The 12885-nt window shown below is 39.5% G+C and overlaps 1 long non-coding RNA gene across 1 annotated transcript in view; it reads left to right on the top strand.

Moving 5' to 3' along the window:
- Positions 1-2329: 2329 nt before the first annotated feature.
- The window catches only part of LOC125486576, a 135934-nt gene continuing 125378 nt past the window's right edge, over positions 2330-12885 (top strand). Inside the window, exon 1 of the long non-coding RNA XR_007265219.1 lies at positions 2330-2497. This is a non-coding gene — a long non-coding RNA (uncharacterized LOC125486576). The remainder of the gene's footprint in view (positions 2498-12885) is intronic.

The following is a 12885-nucleotide window of genomic DNA, read 5'->3' as shown; positions in this document are numbered from 1 at the left end:
TAGTTTGCTTCAGCATTTGCAGCAACAAAGGAGGATAGCTTGCCAAGCTATTGCCCAAAGAAATTAACACAGGATCTGGAATACGGTCTAAATAAAATTAGCTTAAGGAACTCATCAATGATGGAGAAATTAATGGAATTGGAGAGTGACAAATCTCAGCACCTAATGGTTTCCATTCATGGGTGTTCAAAGGAGGTCGGAGAGAACATTGCAAATGCCCTAACTATAATCTTTCAGAGCTTCCTGGATTCCAGAGTTCTACCTCTTGATTGGAAATTTGTTAATATCAATCCACTCCTTAATAAGGGTGACAGAGGGAAACTAAAAAATTGCTGACCAGTCAGCCTAACATTTGTGGTGGGGAAATTATTGGAGTCTCTAAGCAAGGATGGGGAAACTGATCACCTTGAAATATTTCGGTTAACCATGGAGAGTCAGCATAGATTCATGAATGGCAGATCATGCCTGACAAACCTCATAGATTATTTTGAAGAGGTTACAAAGGTGGTGAACAGAGTAAATTAATGGGTGTTATTTATGTGGACTACCAGAAGCTATTGATAAAGTCCCATACAAGAGACTGTTAGCTAAGGTGGACACCCATGAAAGTGAGGGCAAATTACTGATATGAAAAGTAAATTGGTTAAATGGCAGGAAACAGGGAGTTGGAATAACAGGAAGTACTCAATTGGTGTCCTGCAGGGATCTGTGTTGGGACCTCAATTATTCATAATATTCATTAGCAACACAGATAATGGCATAAAAAGTCAAATATTCTTTGCTGACAACACAAAATTGAGCAGCATTGATGACAGTATATTGGATATTGATAGATTAGGTGAATGACAAAGCTGTGGCAGATGGATTTTAATATAAGCAAGCGTGAAGTTAACCACTATGGACCAAAAAAAGGGTAGATCATGGTATTTTTTTACCTTCCAATGAGATTTGGGGGTTCATGTGCATAATTCTTTAAAACTCCACAAACAGGTGCAGAAAATAGTCATGAAGGCTAATGGAATGCTGGCATTCATATCTAAAAGGCTGGAGTACAGGGATGCAGACATTATGCTGCAATTAAACCAAACCCTATTTAGACCCAACTTTGAGTAACATGAGCAGATCTGGCACCACACCTTAGGACGGATGGTTTTTGAAACCTGGAGGAAGTTCGACAAAGGTTTACAAGGATGATACCTTGACATTAGGATTCAAGTTATGAGGAGAAATTAGACAAATTAGGCCTTTATTCTCTAGAATTTCAAAAGTTAGGGGGTGATCTAATCGAGGTCTTCAGGATATTAACAGGAAATTCAGGGTGGATAAAGATGAACTATTTCGACTAGTTGAAGATTCTAGAACCAGGGGGTATAGTTTAAGAATGAGGTCCAGGCCATACAGGAGAGATGTTAGAAAAAACTTTAACATGCAAAGAGCAATGGAGGTTTGTAACACTGTTCCTCAACCGGTGATCAATGATAACTGAATTGTTAAAATTAAGTCTGAGATAGACAATTTTTTTATTAAGTAAGGGTATTAAGGGTTATGGATCCAAGGCAGTATTTGGAGTTAGGACATAGATCAGCCATGAATCAACCTGAGGGCCTACATGACGTACTCCTGTTCCTATGATTCATTTTTCCTCCCTCTCTTGGCACTGTCTCTACATTTTCTACTTATTTACTGGTGCATCAGAAACTTCCCCCTATCATCAGCATAAATACCTCCATTTCCCAGCTGCTTTCAGCTCTAAGGGTGACTAGACTCAAAATGTTAACTCCATTTTTCCCTTCACAGATGTTGCCAGACCTGCAGTTCTCCAGCACTTTCTGTTTTTATAAGATATCAAAGAAAGATGAATTGAATAGTTTTGGAGAGAGTGCAGAAAAGGTGGATGAGAATGTTTCTAGGAATAGTAACTTCAGTTATGAAGATATTAGAGAAATTGGACATGACGGGCTGAATGGCCTTCTTTTATACCGTATGTGACCCCATATCACTTCTGTTGCTATTCTGTATGAACACATAAAAACATTTGCACACAATAATGTGGCAGCCCATGAAATTTGCAATAACAATGTGTAGAGCTGGATGAGCACAGCAGGCCACGCAGCATCAGAGGAGCAGTAAAGCTGACATTTCGGGTGTGGACCCTTCTCCACAAATTTGCAACTTTGTCACCAGTTGCAGCATTACCTTCTGCCTGTATCAATGATGGCAGCCCCTCGTTTCAAAAGGGCACAATGGAGACAACACGCATGCGCCTGATGAAAGGCCAGCGGCTGTTTGAGCCTGTGCATGCGCGTCCGGCGTCATTTCCGGCGTGGGAGTGGGTGGAGAGAGCAGTGCGGGTCCCGGATGGGAGTTGAGCCGCTGGTTTAACTCGTCGAGTCCCGGTTGCGGTGAGAGGAAGAGGGAAAGGGGGATGGTGGCAGTGGCGGAGAGCGCAGCAAAATCGCTGGAGACTGCGGGCGAGAGGAACGCTGAACGAAAACGGGTAATTGTTTGTCTTTAAAAATAACATAAACAAGCGGGTGAAGTGACAGCGGCAGTGAAGGGGGTGGGATCTCACCTTCCCCTCCCTCCCTCCGCAGGCTGCTGCAGTCCCGCAGGCCGCGCCACCAACCTTCATCCCTCATAAACTTTCCGCTCACCGCTGATCCGACCCAAACCCAGCCCTCCTGGGGACTGGGCAGTGACCGGATCTGAGCCCGTGCAGTCCGTTGGCCTGACTTATTGTGTCGGAAAGCCTTTGCTGCAAATGCAGAGTTTTTTTATTTTAAAAAGTAGGTTTATTTACCTGTCCTTTTTAATTAGAAAAAGGAAATAAATGAATGGCAGCGTTTCAGAGTCTGTCGGGTCGGTTTAAATGCCTGAGGTTTGGGGTGAGTAAGGGGCTGCTGCTGCTGAATTGAAGTAATGGTGCAAAGTTTTATGTGGCGATAGTAAGTTGCCCTGCTCTCCTCGCCATTGTTATTTGAAGTGCATTGACGCAGTTTTTTTTACTCGAATTGGGGATGGTGAATCAATCCTGTGACTCCTGAGGTCACTCAGTCCTGTGATGTCACAGCAGCTCCCCTTAGATCAGGCAAAGATACTGTAACTGCCATCAAAGCATCACAATTCCAAGTGGTTTTAACTGTTGGAATGCAGGGGTGTCTCTTTGCCTTCTAAATACCAAAAAATCGTGGTGAGTTTCACTTTGAGCCTACCCATTAGCAGTTAGTTTATCAGTCTTCTGAGTTTGTGGCCACTGTTAAAGGTGCCACTTTCTAATTGCAGTCTCGCTGCTCAGTTGCAGTCACATAACGATCTCTCTTCAATTTACTAGATTCTGGGCCAATGGTAAGGATGGATGGACTGAGGATTTGGCAGGTCTTGACTTATGCAGTAGTGTTGATGTAATATTTGTCGCTGTTAGGGAAATGATTGCTGCTGTGCCATTATTCAGTGTAATATTACAAAGTCCGTTGTGAAAAGGTGTTGTTAGGGCATTTTCATGATTGTTAAAGATTTATAAGATTTGTTTTGTTGAGGAGGGGAGGGCACCATACTTGAGTGAGGGTTGACCTAGTGGCAAGCTGTGGAAAATGTCAGGAGGTAAGTGTGTGAATACAGCCCAACTTCTGCCTAGCAAGCAACATAGAGAGAGTTGGACCAGTTTTTTGAAAACTTATAAATACATGTTTTCACACAGCAGAGACTCCTAACTTTGTCAATTGACTTTGGAACTTCTCAGTTGTCAAAAATATGGCATGACCACTTGTTAAGTGTCAGATTTGCAAGCATCTTTATTGCAGTAAAGGATTGAAGCAGTAATTTGAGCTAAACCATCTTTCCTCTACTGTTAATAAATATATTGCAATATTTCATTGAGAAATATTTGTTAAAAGGTAATTCAATTTTTAAAATCCTTATACATTTATTTTTTCCTCTTTCCCGACTCCTCATCTTACTCGTTATATCTTAAACTTCTGTCCCTGACCCAAAAGTTCACTTTTTAAGTTTCACTCTAATACAGTTGTAAAAATAAAATCCCACTTTGTTCGGTTGCTGTCTTCATGCTATATTTTTCATACTCTTATACTGAACTGGAACAATTGTAACGCTGGATATGTTATGTAAGTTGAAATGATTTCATCGACTGCTTCTGCAGTGCTTGAAGCTTTTGAGATTCTAAGCTGAGTGCTTTGACGAATGCTGGTTCTGCTCAAACTCTGAGTCCTGGCCAGCCATTTTTGGGAATGGAACATAATATCCACTGTTCCTAAAAATCAGACCTATTAAACTAGGTGAGTATAAGCAGCTTTATCTTGATATTTGTGTTGAATATCAACTGTAAATATGAGAATTGAAAACTATTAGAAGACATCAGACCATAGATATAGGAACAGAATTAAGCCATTCATTTCATTAGATCTGTTCTGCCTTTTGATCATGGCTGGTATGTTTCTCAACCCCGTTCTCCTGCATTCTCCCCATAATCTTTGATTCCCTTACTAATCAGGAATCTTTCTATCTCGTCTTAAATAAACTCCATGATTTGGCCTCCACAGCCTTCTGTGCCATTGAGTTCCACAGATTTAACATCTTTTCGTTGAAGAAATTCCTCCTCATCTCAGTTCTGAAGAGTCTTTCTCATTCTTGAAGCTGTGCCCTCAGGACAGAGTCAATTCTACTCGTGGAAACGTATTCTCTGCGTCCACACTATCCAGGCCCATCAGTATTTTAAGTTTCAATAAGACCCCCCATCAAATACTGATCCAGAGTCCTCAATCACTCTTCATATTACAAGTCCAGCATCCCCAGAATCATTCTTATAAGCCTCTGGATTTCCTCCAGTGAGAACATTCCTTTGCTAAGGGGTCAAAGCTGCTTACAATATTCCAAGTGCCATTTGATCAGACCCTTATACAGTCACAACAGTTCCTGCTGTTGTATTAGAGACAAAAATCTGCAGATGCTGGAATCCAAGATAGACAAACAGGAGGCTGGAAGAACACAAGCCAGACAGCATCTGGAGGGAAGGAGCAGTTGACGTTTTGGGTATTATACTACTTCATGACTGGATATGGGGGGAGAGGTGGTAGCAGAATGCTGGTGATAGGTGGACACTGATAGTAGGTATTTGAACCTACCTTCAATGCCTCCAGAAACAATTCTCCTCTTCCTCCTCATCTGTCCAACCCCACAATACATTGTACCCCTCTACCTCTCCTTCCTCTTTTCTACCTCCTTCCTCCACCCTGTTCCCCAGTCCACTACCCTCTCACCCTCATTTCCTTCCCACACCCCTCCCACCCATGAACCTTGCAGCATCCGCTTGGGCACGCTACAGCCTGGAGGACTTGACGCTGAGTTCACCAATTTCAAATAACCTTCCCACCTTCTGACTCTCCCTTCCAGCCACCAACCGGATTCATCCCTTCCATTGACCAACCAGCTCGTACCTTCTATCAGTGTCCACTTAGCACCAGCATTCTGCTACAGCCCCTCCCCCCCCCTTTATCTGCAGCTCCCCCTACCCCCACATCCAGTCCTGAAGAAGAGTTATACCTGAAACATTGTCTGCTCCTTTCCTCCAGATGGTGCCTGGCTAGCTGTGTTGTTTCAGCCTCCTGTTTGTCTATCCTGCAGTTGTATTGTAGCCCTCTCAAAATTAATGCTGACATTACATTTGCTTTCCTAATTGCCAACTGACCCTGCATGGTAACCTTAAGTGAATCTTGAACTAGGACTCTCAAGTCCCTTGCTGTTTCAGATTTATGAAGTCTTCCCAGTTTAGAAAAGAAATAAAATTCTTCCTACCAAAGTGCATAAACTCTCACTTTCCCACATTGTATTCCATCTACCATTTCATTGCCCACTCTCCCAGCTTGTCCACATTGTTCTCCACTTCCCTGCTTCCTCAACACTACCTGTCCCTCTGTTTAGCTTTGTGAGTTCTGCAAAATTTAGCAACAATGCCGTCATTCCTTTGTCCAGTTTGTTAATATAAAATGTGTATAGTTATGATCCCAACACTGACCTCTGCAGAACTCCGCTAATCATTGGCTGCCATTCTGAAACAGACCCCTTTCATCCCCACTCTAATTTTGCCAAATATTGGATTGAGCAAAAGATGGGATATCTATTTCCTCCATCATCCTGCCTGAGAGTGCTTTTCTTTTAAAGGTATAAATTTAAGAACAGTGATTGAGAAAAGGTCATTTTGTTCCATAAAATTTCATTTCTCTCAATGTTACCATTGAGGAGGGGAAGGCAAAATGTTTGGAATGAGGGTTGACCTGGTGACAAGCTGTGAAAATGTCAAGAGGTAAGGGAGTGAATACAGCCCAATGTCTGCCTAGCACGTGCCATTGAAGGAGATGGACCAGTTTTTAAAAATTTATAAGTACATGTTTTCACACAGTTGACTTTGCAATTTCTCAGTTGTCAAAATATACAGCATGTCCACTTGTTAGGTGTTAGATTTGCATTTTCATTCCTCTCTTACATTAACATTTGCTAGTATCCAACTGCATTTTGAATGTTTTAATATCCTTGATTCTGTGCTAATTTAAAATGTTAGATTTTATGCAGAATTACGAGCACTGTTACTGCCAAGCACTCAATGATGTTTGGAAACAATGGTAGGAAAACAGAACTACTTTTATTTTTCAAGAGCCTTGACTTGAAATTGGTTTCCTCAAAAACAAACATTGAAGCATTGACTATAAAACAATTGATTCATGATTAAAGTCCACTTCAGCTGTTGCTTAAAATGGGAGAATCGTTAGTCATGCGATTCAGTGATAAATGCATTGCCCAGTATGACCTTCCTTTTAAAAGAGAATTCGAGATTTAGTTCTTAGTTTGTACTAAGCTAACTGGTCCCTGAGGTTTCTGTTCCTGACTGATGTCTTGCTGCAAAGTCTCTCTGACTGATGATCAAAAATTGGACTGGACTGGATATGGTGCTTGCAGTAGGAGAACAACCTGTCAATTGCAACCTCTGTTGGGGTCACAACGAGATTTTGGAATGTCCAATGGAATTATCAGAGTATGAGTCAGCCTGTTACGGATGTAGCAGCCATCTGTCATGATTAATGATGGTTTAAATTCCAAACTAGTTCAGGAATGTTGCTGTGCTGTAGCATTGGGAGTGTCTGAATCTAGTACTTGACAAATGTGGTGGAAGTCGCCTGATGAAGAAGACTGCAGATTATTGCATTTTGTTTTGCTTTATTTTTCCTTTTTGTCAGTGCCCTTTGACTTCCCAATATAGCATGCCTCTCATATAATGTCTCCTCTGAGTCACATTTTTTTCAGCTGGGGATATTGATGTTTGATTTTAAGCAAGATGGATTTATAAACTAATGGTCTTGAAACATCTTCAAGTGACAAAGCAACTGGAGGTTTCTGTATTTCAGTAATGTTATTTGACCGTGGTGATCAAGCTTCTATCAGGGTGAGAGTACTTTCATCTTCCTAGTTGTGGCAGATAGTTATGTAGAGTCTAGTCATGTTAGTTACAGACAGTGCAGCTCTTGCTGTTATACAAGTGAGATTTGAATTGATTTGAGTGACCTGAATCTTTGTGTTTAATATTTGTTTTCTAATATCCTATGTCTTGTTAGTCATTGAGCTGAATGTGGTTGTTTAACTGATCATCAAAGGATAATTTATCTAAAGCATTGATTCTAGGTAACAAAACCCATGTGTAACTTTAAGCAACCTTTTTTTTGGTGTGGTGTGCCAGTTTGATCTGTAGTGAAATAGGCTGCAATCCAGTACAACAACAATTGATATAATTTAAACTTCTTAAGGTATTGAAGAGCGATGTTTTGGCACCACTACCCCTTGGTATATTCTTCTGTGCTTCATTGTGCTTTCTTGTCTCATATTAAAGGTGGATTATTCCTTGTGATGTCAGATAATTCAATATTACATGCCAAATTCCAAAGCATGAAATGCAATGTCTGATGAATAAACTGCTTTTTGATGACATTGCAACCCCATCATTTAACTGTAACGCAAACTTCAGCAGTGCTTCAATAACCTTTTGCTAGCAATGGCTATTTTTAAGTTAGCCACCAGTTTAAAGGAGACATTAAATCACTATCTGAAACAAATTTATGGAAAATGAGGGCTTCCTTCCAAGGAGAACGTCATTAGAAACATAATGATGACATAGTAACCATGATACGTACCACATTCAAAACCATAAGGACTTATATTTTATTTGACTATGCACTGATGGCAAATCTTTTGTATAATGACCAGACTTGGCATTGAGAGGCTCAATTTAGTGGTAGAAATAGTTCTTCAACGTTGAGTACTGATATGTCTTTATCATTTTAATAAATACTCTTGGTATTTACCTTAAATTAGCTTCTAAACCCATGATTATCTGTAATCATTGTTTTACAACTATAGACCAGAGTACAAATTTTGATTATATCGATATTTATTCTGAAAACATGTTGATTTGGCAAATGCGTACATAAAATTGTAAAACAGTTAAATATTTGAAGAGAACATACAACATTCATCTGGCTGGTTAATGTGCATATATTTGTACCCTGTTAACCTTAATGTGCAAGCTTGTTGTCATTGTTGGGTTCAAGTTCTTGGCCATTTGGTTATGATAGATGGAAGCCCTCCATGGCTCCAATACGACTTCGTATACCTGCTGTCATAAATCTTCTTGTTGCCTTATCTTAGCCATCTTTTTAGCACATCAGTGTGACAGCTATTTTCTATGTACTGATAAACACCTTTTTAACATAAATGGGAAATGTATTCTGGTGTGTACGGGTTATGTTGTACGCTTGAAATGCACATTTACTCTGAAAGCTTTTGAAGTTGAGCAGGCAGAGCATTGAGTAGTGTTGGAAAATGAGCCAAATAATTGAAAAGCTTTGAAAGCTCTGAATTGAAAGTACTGTTTTGCTTTTAAAAGAAGAAAGTAAAATCAAATGCAAGCTTAATTAATTTCCTGGACATGGTAATGAAGTATTTTTAAGGTATTAGGAGTTTGCTGTTGCCAATTTTTCAGAATTTTCACCCCATCAAAAGAATTCCCACTGCATTGCATGCGTTTTCCTCTGATGACTGGAATTGTACTGGTCTGTAGCAAGTACTGCAGTAATCTGTACTTGTACTCTGCTGCTTGGTAGTGGGATTCTGAGAGAAGATTGTCACATGCAAGATTGGAGGAGGGGCATAAATTTATTCAGGGTTTAAATGACTAACATAGTTCCTTGATTACAAATACTGGTAGATTAAATTCAGGACATTGTTTTATGCTGTGGCATATAGGGACGTAACATTGCTTTTTATTTTCTGTAATCTAACTGAGAGGTTCAATTGACATTCTAAACCACAAGTGCCAACTGAATCAATGTCAGGATTGAATCTGTGCATTCAGTTTTCTTGGAGCCATGATACCCTTAAATTGTGGTTTTTCTATGATGCAGTCTATTTTAAGAAGCTTTTCAGTGTAATTTGGGTGAGAAAGGTCAAAGGGTGTTAGTCACTTTAATGATTTAATTAAAGGCAATTGACATTTAATCTCTCAAACTGGTAATGCAGAAATCCCAATTTTATTAGCATATTGTTGGAAAGTTTTATGAAGTGGATACTGTGAACAAGTTGTTGCACCAATCTGGGCAATTTACCAGCAATAGCATCATACGCTTTAGAACTTGACTGAAATTATGGTCCGGATGCAGAAGGGATGATACAAATGAATGCAAATTATATCCCAAAGGAATGTTAGATCTGACACGATCTGATACTGACCAGTACTCTTATTTGGAATTTTAGTTTGCTCACTCTTGCATTAGCAACATATTCTTTTCCTTTTTTGCACTTGTGATTTCAAGACATTTCTGCAATCCTATATTTATCAAATTTGTAATTTAACCTCTTGCTTCAGTAGTGGCCACTTGGGGAATGTTGGCTGCCATCATTTTAAGCATTTTCCTTATGAATTAGCATCACCACATCCTGTGATGTTCAAAATGATCATTTTCATGTTTGTTTCCCACTGTAAGCTTAGTTCTGCAGGTATGGGCACAGGGACATTGTGGTATTTTTGTCAGTGCCCAGTGAAGTAAATATGAACTTAGAAATTAGGAGCGGGAGTAAGCTGTTCAGCCTGCCCTTTGCCTTTCTAAACTGCAATGAATACAAACATATCTTCATGAGATATCCGACCCACTGCAGGTGTTAGCCTGATAAAGGGTCTCTGACTGACTTCCAATGCACTTATTTACATATTAAAGAGGAAACCAAGACTGAAGACAGCAGTCCAGATGTGGTCTCACCAATAACCTGTATCTAAAGCATGATCTCCCTATTTTTGTATTCAGTTCCCCTTGCAATAAATGTTAACATTCTACTAGCTTTACCAATTACTTGTTAAACCTCACATTAACGTTTTATGGTTCATGCACCCGGATACACTGATCTCCTTGCATCTTCGACCTCTGTATCTCTCACAATTTGGATAATATGTATTTTTATTCTTTCAAAATGAAGTGTTTCATATTTTCCCACATTATAATCTATTTGCCAGATCTTTGTCCACTCGTAACCTATATCCCTTTGCTTCCTTAAGTCCTGTTCATAACTTGCTTGTCTTGGTGTCATCAACCTATTTTTTTTGTCCCTTTAGCCGAGCCACTTTATGTAAATTGTAAAGAAAATTAAGGCCCCCAACACTAATTCTTGTGACAAGTCACTTGTAACATCTTTTGCAATTTTCCACAGTTACTTTTGATGTGGCACTTTGTCATATGCCTTTGAGAAATCCAAGTACAATACATCCATTTGGATCCCCAATATCCATAGCTTACTATTTCCTCAAGAACTCTAATAAATACATTTAATGAACACTTTCCTTTCATAAAGCCTGATCCTGCTTCATTAACTTGAATTTTTCAAGGTGGCCTGCTGTAACAACTTTGCTAAGAAAAATCAACATTCTAGTCAACGCCCATTGGTCAGATAGTGAACAGGACTAGACTTTTACATACTTTGACTAAAGAGGAATGGAGCCAGAAATCCTGCAGTGAGTATCTAATCTTTGATTCTCTAAAACCCTGTCCACCATCTACAAATCCTAAGTCAGGAGTGTAATGGTCTACTCCTCACTTGGTGGGATGACTGCAGCTCCAACAACACTCATGAAGCTTGACACCATCCAGGACATAGCAGCTTGCTTGATTGGCAACGCATTCGTAATCATCCAGTCCCTCCCCCACCATCACTCATTGGCAGCAGTGTTTACCAACTACATGGTGCACTGCAGAAATTTACCAAGGCACCTTAAACAGCACCTACCACACCCAAAACTGCTACAGTCTAGAAGGACAAAAGCAACAGGTACGTGGTAACACTACCACTTGCAAGTTCCCCTCCAAATTCCTCACCATCGTGACTATATATTGCCATTCTTTCAGTGTCCTGGTCAATATTCTGGAACTCCCTCTGTGACAGCCTTGTGGATCTACCCACAGAAAGTGAACTGCAGCGGTTTAAGAACCCTATTTGCCACCAACTCAAGGGCAATCAGGGATGAGCAAATAAATGTTGGCCCAGCTAGTGATGCCCACATTCCATGAATATTAAAACATTGAACTAACTGGCCTGTAGTTTCCTCCTTTCATTTACCCACACCCCATCCTTTTTTTCAATAAAGTAGTTAATTCACTATTTTACATAATAGAACCTTTTCTGAATCTAGAGGATTTGTGGCAAATTAAAACCAATATCAATCAACCAGCTCGCTAGCTTCTTTTAAGAAGCTAGGATGAAGTCCATCGAGATTTAGCGACTTGTTAGACTCCAGCTCTAACAATTTGCCCACACCACTTCTGATTTTCCTCCCTTCCATTTTCTGATGTCTGTTTTTGAGATGTTCCTAGTATCCTCCACAGTGAAGATTGCAGAATATCTCTAATTTTTCTCTTTCCTGTTTGCCATCATTAATTTCCCAGATTTGCTTTCTACAGGACCGAATTTCACTTTAACCTTTTTTCCCCTTTTCAAATATCTTTGGAAACTTACTTTTTTTTTAATAATTTGAGCTTTCTCTTGACTCAAACTTTTCCTTCCTCATTAAATGTTCAGTCAGTTTTTGGAGAAAATATTGCAGATTCCTGACACAAAACTGAACTTAGTGCAAACTCTTTTGTAAGCTGAATCTTTAAATTGTTGGTTAACCATGGATGAAAGGTCCTTCCCTTGGAATTTCTCTTTCTCATTAGAATGTATCTGTTGTGTTTTTCTAAAGAATCTCCTTAAATGTTTGCTACTACATTTCTGGTAACTCACCCCTTAACCTAATTTCCCAATTAAAAATAGTGGAATACTCCTTTGAATTAAGGTAGAAATTTAGGCACAAGTCTCAAGATGTTGCCTGCAGTACTAGGTGCCTTCATTGCATATTTATTGGCACCAGCTTCAAATTTGTCCATGAATGTCATACCTTTTCTAGCTAGTTTCCATCCTTACTTCAGCATGCATTGCATTACCCTGCAGAGAAAAGTCAAATTTGCTGACTTGAAATAATTAAAGTACTTGGCAATGTCCTGAAAAGATCTGTATAGCTGTTTGTTGAGAATCTGCTTGGAAATTCTGCAGTGGCTGAGCAAGATACAGCCTTTAGGAACTTGTTTACGCAGTGATTTTTAAAGTTGAAATTTTGTGCAAATACTTGTGTTGTGATTGACTACAGGGGCAACCAGAGTAAAAATTGAGCTGTTTCTTCAGGTACAAAAGTTTTTCAAGCAACAGTTCTATAACATGCCTCTTTAGAAAAGCCTTTTGCAGAAATATTTGTATAAGGATTAACTTTTTAAAGCACTTTATGTACCAAGCCCTTCGTTCACTGTC

Source organism: Rhincodon typus, chromosome 30 (genome assembly GCF_021869965.1).
Source record: "Rhincodon typus isolate 14 chromosome 30, sRhiTyp1.1, whole genome shotgun sequence".
Lineage (NCBI taxonomy): Eukaryota > Metazoa > Chordata > Chondrichthyes > Orectolobiformes > Rhincodontidae > Rhincodon > Rhincodon typus.
The sequence above is the reverse complement of the archived record's forward strand: the minus strand, read 5'-3'. Positions and strand labels throughout refer to the sequence as shown.